This window comes from Acinonyx jubatus, chromosome A2, assembly GCF_027475565.1.
Source record: "Acinonyx jubatus isolate Ajub_Pintada_27869175 chromosome A2, VMU_Ajub_asm_v1.0, whole genome shotgun sequence".
NCBI classification, from domain to species: Eukaryota; Metazoa; Chordata; class Mammalia; order Carnivora; family Felidae; genus Acinonyx; species Acinonyx jubatus.
Window position 1 is genome coordinate 85,793,394 of NC_069383.1, and position 8,496 is coordinate 85,801,889.

Here is an 8,496-nt window from a genome sequence, read left to right on the forward strand (position 1 = left end):
GTTAAATCTATTTTGCACACAATTGGAAAATAAAAAACAAACTCCCTCTCCTCAGTATTTCTTTCCTTATAAGTAGTCAACCATGTTCAACTTCTTTATTAATAGATATTTTGTTTCACGAAACTGCTACAATGAACATACTTGGACATACGATTTTATGCACAGATGCAAATATTGTAAAGAAAAGATTCCTAGAGGTTGACATGCTGGTTCAGAATATACACATCAATTCTATTAGAAGTAGCCAAACTGCCTTGTGAAAAATATTTCACCACTTTTACCTTTCTGTCAACAGATCAAGAATGCTAGTTTTTCTATTATCTTTACCAACAATTGCTATGATCAATTTTTGAATTTTACCAAATTTGGTGGAATCTAGTGAACCCCCACAAAATTTAATGTTGATTAAATATTTCTCGAATTATTAGAGAGTTTGGTGACTTTTCCCCATGTTCGGTAATTATTTGCATTTTTCTTCTGTTAATTACCATTCATAATATATGCTCATTCTTCTATTGGGAGTGTTTTTATCAATATATAGAAGCTACTCATGTTTTATATAATCCATCAACTGATATATGTGTTGAAAATATTTTACCTAAATCTATATGCTTACCTTTTATATTACAGATTTTTTTTAATGAGGTCAAATCTGATCTTTATTATTATATTTGTGCTTTAAAGGTAAGTCAGGAGAAAAAGTATTCTAATTCAGAATCACCTTTGCCCCTAAATGATGTTTTCATCAACCTCTTTACATCAACATAATGACTCCCTCTAAACAACTATTTATTACATTAAAAAAAAATTTTATCCAAATAAGGTAGTTTTTTGAACTTGCTTATTTTAAAATAAAATGAAGAAAATAAAAAAAATAAAATAAAATGAAGAAATCTGATGATTCAGCTACTTTTTATACTAAAAAAAAGTAGTCTTAGGCAAAGTGGTATGTTTCTGCATTACTCTGTGAGGTAACAATTCTTAGGTATCCAGCTAATTTCTAATAGGATGAGGACATAAGTGTGACTCAATACTACACCATCAGCTTGACTTCTTTGGGACATACAACACTTAATATTCAATGTGTAGTGTGGGTACACTGGCAATCTCTGGGGTTAAATTATTTTAGATCATATCCTCTATAACCAAATAACATTGATTGCTTTAATTATAAATCTTTTGCTGACCAGAACATTTCATGAACACAGACCAAATCTACTTTTATCTGTGGAAAACTGACCTAACATTTATTCTAAAAATTCACAGTATTTTAACCTATTCCTTGTTTGTTGTCTTAGAAAATACTTATAGGGGCACCTGAGTGGCTCAGTCAGTTGAGCATCCGACTTTGGCTCAGGTCATGATCTCACTGCTTGTGAGTTGAAGCCCCACATCAGACTCTGTGCTGAGAGCTCAGAGCCTGGAGCCTGCTTCACATTCTGTGTCTCCCTCTCTCTCTGCCCCTCCCCCGCCCACGCTGTCTCTCAAAAGTAAATAAACATTTAAAAAAAAATTTAAAGAAAATACTTATAAATTCACCAACCACTCTACTATATTAGCTATTTCTATAAGTGCTATTTTTTTTTACTGCTCTTATTTAGTTAATGCTATTAATTGCTGTTTCCTAAAGTCCATTTATTATTCCCACTCTCATTTGTTTACACAGAGTTCCCTGTACTTGTGAAGTCTCTCCACCACAGTTCACCTATCCTTATGGATTCATTTTAAAAATCCTTTCTTATAAAGCATTCCATGACTGTCCTAACAGTATATGACTTTTCTCTTTTAGGAATCCTCACTGTACAAAAATGTCAATGTACTTAATGCCACTGAACTGTATACTTTCACAAGTGGTTAAAATGGTGTACATTTTACCACAGTAAAACAAAGCTGCAAAAAAAAGGGAATCCTCCTGGCACTTTGTCCTGTAGTATTGTCCTCAGTTTTGCATTAGTTCTTTGTGTACTTCATTATTTCCCCATCTCTACTGAAAATGAGCCTATTTGCCTTACTTTTACATACTAAATTAACGCTACACTCTTTCAATAGAATTTTATCTTTCAGCGAAGTTGTTACATTGATAAGAGACTTTAAAAACATACGATCATATTATCAGTAGATTATTAAATATTATTTATCAAAATATACACTAAATAGTAGAGTACTAAAGACATATGAACAGAAATGCTTTGATTGATAAGTTTGCAGAGATGAAGTCACCTCCCATGTGTGATTAAAAATGGTTCACATGTATATCCATTGATGGATGAATGGATAAAGATGTGATATATATATATATATATATACATATTTGCAACTATGTGGATGGAACTGGAGGTTATTATGCTAAGCGAAATTAGTCAAAGACAAATATCATATGACTTCACTCATATGAGGACTTTAAGATACAAAACAGCTGAACATAAGGGAAGGGAAGCAAAAATAATATAAAGACTGGGAGGAGGACAAAACGTAAGAGACTCTTAAATATGGAGAACAAACGGAGGGTTATTGTAGGGGTTGTGAGAAGGGGAGTGGGCTAAATGGGTAAGGGGCATTAAGGAATCCACTCCTGAAATCAGTGTTGCACTATATGCTAACTTGGATGTAAATTAAAAAAATTAATTAAAAATTTTTAAAAATGGTTCACACGTGGCACACCTAGGTGGATCAATCAGTTAAGCATCTGGCTCTTGATTTTAGCTCAGGTCATGATCTCATGGTTCATATATCAAGCCCCATGTCAGGCTTGGTGCTGGTGGTACGGAACCTACTTGGGATTCTCTCTCTCCCTCTCTCAAAATAAATTAATAAACTTAAAAAAGAATCCCATGGTAAGAGACATGGGACACTAACATGTGTAATCCACACTCAACTGTATTTAAGGTGAAGAATGTCAACAAATAGTTGACAGCCAACAGATATGTTAACAAATTCTAGGTGTCAGGCAAACACTTATTTCAAAAGTTCTGCCACTTTGTCAAATTAGGGGTGGATGATCATGCTGCTGGTGCCATCCATGACTACACTGAAAGAGGCAATAAAACATAATAGTGAATAGCATAAGTTTTATAGTTGGAATAGTGCTTCCACTTACTACCCATGTGACCTTGGGCAAGTTCAGATTCCTCATCTGTAAAAATAGGACTTGGATTAGTCTGAGGATCCAATGTAAAGGACCTAGTGACATTTACTGCAGAGTTTATCATATAAACAAGATATATAGCATTATATATATATATACACACACACACACACATCATTATTTGTGTTATCTGATAAACATACTTTGCAAGTATATTGTAGTGACTAATTTATCTAACAAGATTTACCAAGCACCTATCATACAGCCATTGGCTAGGTACCGAAGTATAAAGACAAGACAGACTCAGGCCACTGGATCTCAGAATCTCTGATTCTGGATCTCTGGTCACTGAAGTCCTTACAACCTAGTAATAGAAACAGAAAATAAATATATAACTGCAATATCATATGGTGAATTATAATCGAGATAGATGCGAAGTGCTATGGGAGCAAACATGGAGAAAACCTTTACTTTGTCAAACCCTGTATTTCATCAACAGTTTTCTGCCATATCATATACGTTGATGCACCTTAAAAGAGGAAAGTTCTGCATGGCATTACCTACTATTTGAGGTCTACTGCTCCCACTGCTCTTACCATGCTGAAGGACAACATTGGCCATCTGTTTCCTCATCTACAAAATGGACATAATATCTTGCTCATCTGGTTGTAGTGAGAAGTATGAGAGTTCATTAAGCACAAACTGGCACCACCTCAACATTTGTAGGGCTTTAAAATCATTTCCTGGATTCCACAATCTCTGGGCTTTAAGCCAGCTCTGGTTGCAATGGACGACCATTTGCTTTTGTGATAGAATGCCATGTAAACAGCAGCACAACAGTGGCAGCACAGAGGATAGAAATGGAAGAAGGGATCCAGGGTTAAATGAGGAGAGAAAATAAACAAAATCAACAGATTAGCTTTTTGACTTGTAATCACTCCCTTCCCCAGTTTTTTTTCCTTGAAATGACTATAGGAGGTTTACCTTTCAGGACAACTCCTATGTATGACGGGATTTCACAAACAGGGCAATTCTCCCACTGCTTTGAAAAATAAAATAAAATCTATTCTTTCCTATTAACAACTGCCTAAAACTCAATATCTTCCATTTCTAAAAAAAAAAAAGAAAAAAGTTTTTAACGCAAATCTGTCATACCTTCTTCTCAGTGCTTTTGACAAGGTAACCCCAGGACTCCTAATCACCAAATCCAGGTTTAAATTCAAATTCTCTTTGAAAATCCTCAATCCATTTGGCCTCTACACCACCTTCCAGGTTCTGCTCCTAACTCTAGCAAGCACTGAGAGTTTATCAACCTCACACAGGCACTTAAGTGTCTCTAACATTCTGTATTCCTTTCTCTTTATTCTTCTCTCTCTCTCTCTCTCTCTCTCTCTCTGTGTGTGTGTGTGTTTTGAGAGAGAGAGCGTGTGAGTGGGGGGAGGAGTAGGGGGGGGGATGGTGGGCTCTGTGCGGACAGCAGAGACCAACACAAGGTTCGAACTCACAAACTCTGAGATCATGACCTGGGGCAAAGGCAGACACTTAACCAACAGAGTCACCCAGGCACCCCTCTCAGTATATATTCTTTACCTCAGAAATCTCATCTTCTTCCATGAGTTCCACAATCAACCCATACACACACAAAAAATTACAATCTAGAGGGCCAACCATGACACTGACCTGAGACCTAAACTCAGTACATCTACCACTGAACCAACTCTTCAGATTCATCTTTCGTCCTGTATTCCCTATCTCATTACTATCACTTAGTGTCCAAGTTAGCTTAGATGAGTTCTTCCTCACCTTCCAATATGACCAAGTCTTGTGAATGCAACCTCAGAATGCCTTCTGAATTTATCCCTTTTCATTGTCTTCAGGCCCTTCTGCTTCAACTAGTGGAAAGCTTTAAGTGGTCTCTCCTTCTGTCCTTACCCTTCTACATTTTATTCTCCATACAGCAGCCACGTGATCCTGTTAAAGTTAACATGGGTTTTACCAAGAGTAAGGTTCTCATCTTACTTAGAGTAAAAGCCATTCTTCTTCTTTTTTTTTTTTTAATGTTTATTTATTTCTTTTGAGAGAGAGAAAGAAAGTGCGAGCAGGAAAGGGGCAGAAAGTGAAGGAGATAATCTGTCAGCAGAGTCTGATGCAGGGCTCAAACTCACCAACTATGAGATCATGACCTGAGATGAAACCAAGAGTCATATGCTTAATCAACGGAGCCGCCCAGGTGCCCTGAGTAAAAGCCATTCTTACAATGACCTACAAGAACCTAGTCAGCCGTAACTTCCAACCCTACCACAAATCCACTTCTCTGTCACCTATTCTGCTCAAACACAGAATTCCTTCAACACTCTTAACTCAGGTCCATGGAACCTTTAATGCTCTACCTGGAATGCTCTCCTCGCAGATAACCTCATTTCAAGTTTTGGTTCAATGTCTTCACCACCTTTTGTAATAGTATCTCCTATACCTGTGATAATGGTAGATTGATCCTATTCAAAGCCTATTTTTCATCCTTCCATATTTTAAACCCACATTTGACTTTGCAGTTCTTTTGACCTACAAGATAGAATCTATTCCCCCACCCTCTGAGGTGGAAATGGTATTGTAACTGGCTTTGGTCAACAGAATGTGATGGAAGTTACAGTGTGCCAGTTCTAACTTGCGTACTTTCCCCCTCAGCTGCACCTCTGCAACAGCCACGTGCCACAGCCGATAGTCTACTGGGGAATAAGAAACATATAGTATAGTGCCAAGCAATCCTAGTCATCCCAGCCACAGCCAGGCTAGATGTACTGACAGCCAGCCAACCCTCAGAAATACGAATGAACTCAGACAAGAGCAGCAAAATTGCTTAGCTGACAAACCAATGGCATGTAAAATATGTATATATATATATATATATATATATATATATATATATGTATGTATATATATGTATATATACACACACACATATATACACGTATTTTTTTTGAGAGAGAGTGTGTGTGTGTGCACGCGCACGCACGCAAGTAGGAGGGAAGAGCAGGGAGGGGAGTGAGGGAGTCTTAGGCAGGCTCCATGCTCAGCATGGAGCCCAATGCAGGACTCTATCCAAGGACCCTGGGATCATGACCTGAGCCAAAATCAACAATCAGATGCTCAGCCAACTGAGCCACCCAGGTGCCCCAAGAATATTATTATATACCACTAAGGTTTTGTGGTTGATATACAACATTATTGTGATAATAGATAACTGATATACTCTACTTTTTTTCCTCCTTACTGTTTACTGGCCTCTGTAGCACTTAATATCTGACCTAGTTATATTTACTTGTGTACGATGTTATTTTCTCTTACCAATAGAATGTATGTTCAATGAGGAGTTGTAGTCTTCAGGGTCTAGGATAATACCTGGTAACAGTAGGCATTCAATAATTATTAAATGAATAAATAAAAATAAGCATGATGAGGGACACCTGGGTGCCTCAGTTGGGTGAGCATCTGACTCTTGAGTTTGGCTTAGGTCATGATCTCATGGTTTGTGGGTTCGAGCCCTACATCAGGCCTGTGTTAACAACATGGAGGCTGCTTGAGATTCTCTCTCTCTGCCCTTCCCCTGCCAATGCTCTCCCCCCCCCTCAAAATAAATAAACATTAAAAATAAAAAAAATAATAAGCATGATGATTTAATAAACCATTTGGATCTATGTATCCTTGTCAGGTATCTTTTTTTTTTCTTTTTAAGTTTATTTATTTATTTTGAAAGAGACAGAGACAGCACAAGTGGTGGAAGGGCAGAGAGAGAGGGAGAGAGAGAATTTCAAGCAGGCTCCCAGTTGACAGAGCAGAGCCTCATATGGGGCTTGAACTCATGAAACCATGAGATCATGACCTGAGCTGAAACCAAAAGTAGTATGCTTACCGACTAAGCCACCCAGGTACCCAGGTATCTTTTCAATCCAGGGAAGCCATTATATTCAGAGCTAGTCTTTCAAATCACTATATCACAAAGTGTTAAAATCAAGATTTTTACAAAGTATTATAATTTTACTAAAAATTATACTTTGTCATTAGTAAATATTTTTTAAATTTACGTATATTATTTGTTTAGGCTTCATCTCATCCTAATTTTTAATATGTATTTTACAATAATAAATTTTACACAGTTGTATAAATAATGTATAAAATTATAAATTAATGAAACTGTATCAAGAAGGTGCACACCTAAAAATTTTAAAACTCAAGTTTAGGCAGCTCTTTCTGCCCATGGGCCCTGTCCCCATGCTTTAACACCTTTTTGCACCATAAATAAATAAATAAATAAATAAATAAATAAATAAATAAAATAAAGTTTAGACATCACTGGCTTAGAGAATAAAGTCAAAACTCCAGTTACTATCAATGATATCTTCAGATAATTACATTATACACATTATTTTTTTCTCGATCATCCAAGAGAGTCCAAAAGAGAAAAAGAGCAAGGGGTTGCCTTTTTCTTTCACATTTATTTTACTTCTCACTTAATGCCATTTACCACTTTTCATTCCTAACTATCATTTATTTAGAATAACATCTAACACATATTATTCACATTTCAACTAATTCTCACACTGCAAAATACTCCTGTTTTGTGGATAAGGAAACTCAGATTCAGAGTAGTTTAAGTAATGTACTCAAAATTACACACAGTAAAAATGGCTAAGTTTAATCCAGATAAAACTTGTGATCTACCACTGCTGGAATACCCAATATAACAACACCAGGCACTCAAATTGCTAAAATCAAATATATCATAAAGATATGCTACTTTTGTCTGGTCCTTTCTGTCTTGACATCTACTCATTCCTTCCTTAACCTCCTATGATTAAATTCCCTCCCACTAGTATGAAAGATTACTTTTCTTCCCTCTTCTAGTTACAACATATCTTAAAGATAAAAGAGTGACAATTTATATATATATTCAATCTACAGTCTATTTTAAAATAAAATTCTTTCTTTTTTTTAATAAAATTTTCTAACCCTTCTTTAACAAGAAAAATAAGTGATATGATAATTATGGAATATACTTAGATATGGCATAGTATTAGATATGGCATAAACAATATATGGTTTGCAACCAATATAAAAACTGACATATAATAAAGTAGTAACAGAAAATTAAATGTATTGGTTAAATATTCGTCCTATACTTCTAGTTTAGATTAAGTTGCATTTTCCAAAAATAAAAATAATTTGCTAGTCATCACAAGAATGTAGAGTATGGGGGTATCTGGGTGGCTCATTTGGTTAAGAATCTGACTCTTGATTTTGGCTCAGGTCATGACCTCATGATTTCTAAGTTCAAGCCCCACATCAGGCTCCATGCTGACAGTGCAGAGCCTGCTTGGGATTCTCTCTCTCTGCCTCTCCCCTGCCTCCTTGCA

The 8,496-nt window shown here is 36.1% G+C and overlaps 1 protein-coding gene across 1 annotated transcript in view; it reads right to left on the reverse strand.

The window, feature by feature from the left end:
• Positions 1-8,496, reverse strand: part of PTPN12 (protein tyrosine phosphatase non-receptor type 12) — a 101,331-nt gene that overhangs the window by 76,771 nt on the left and 16,064 nt on the right. The window lies entirely within an intron of this gene.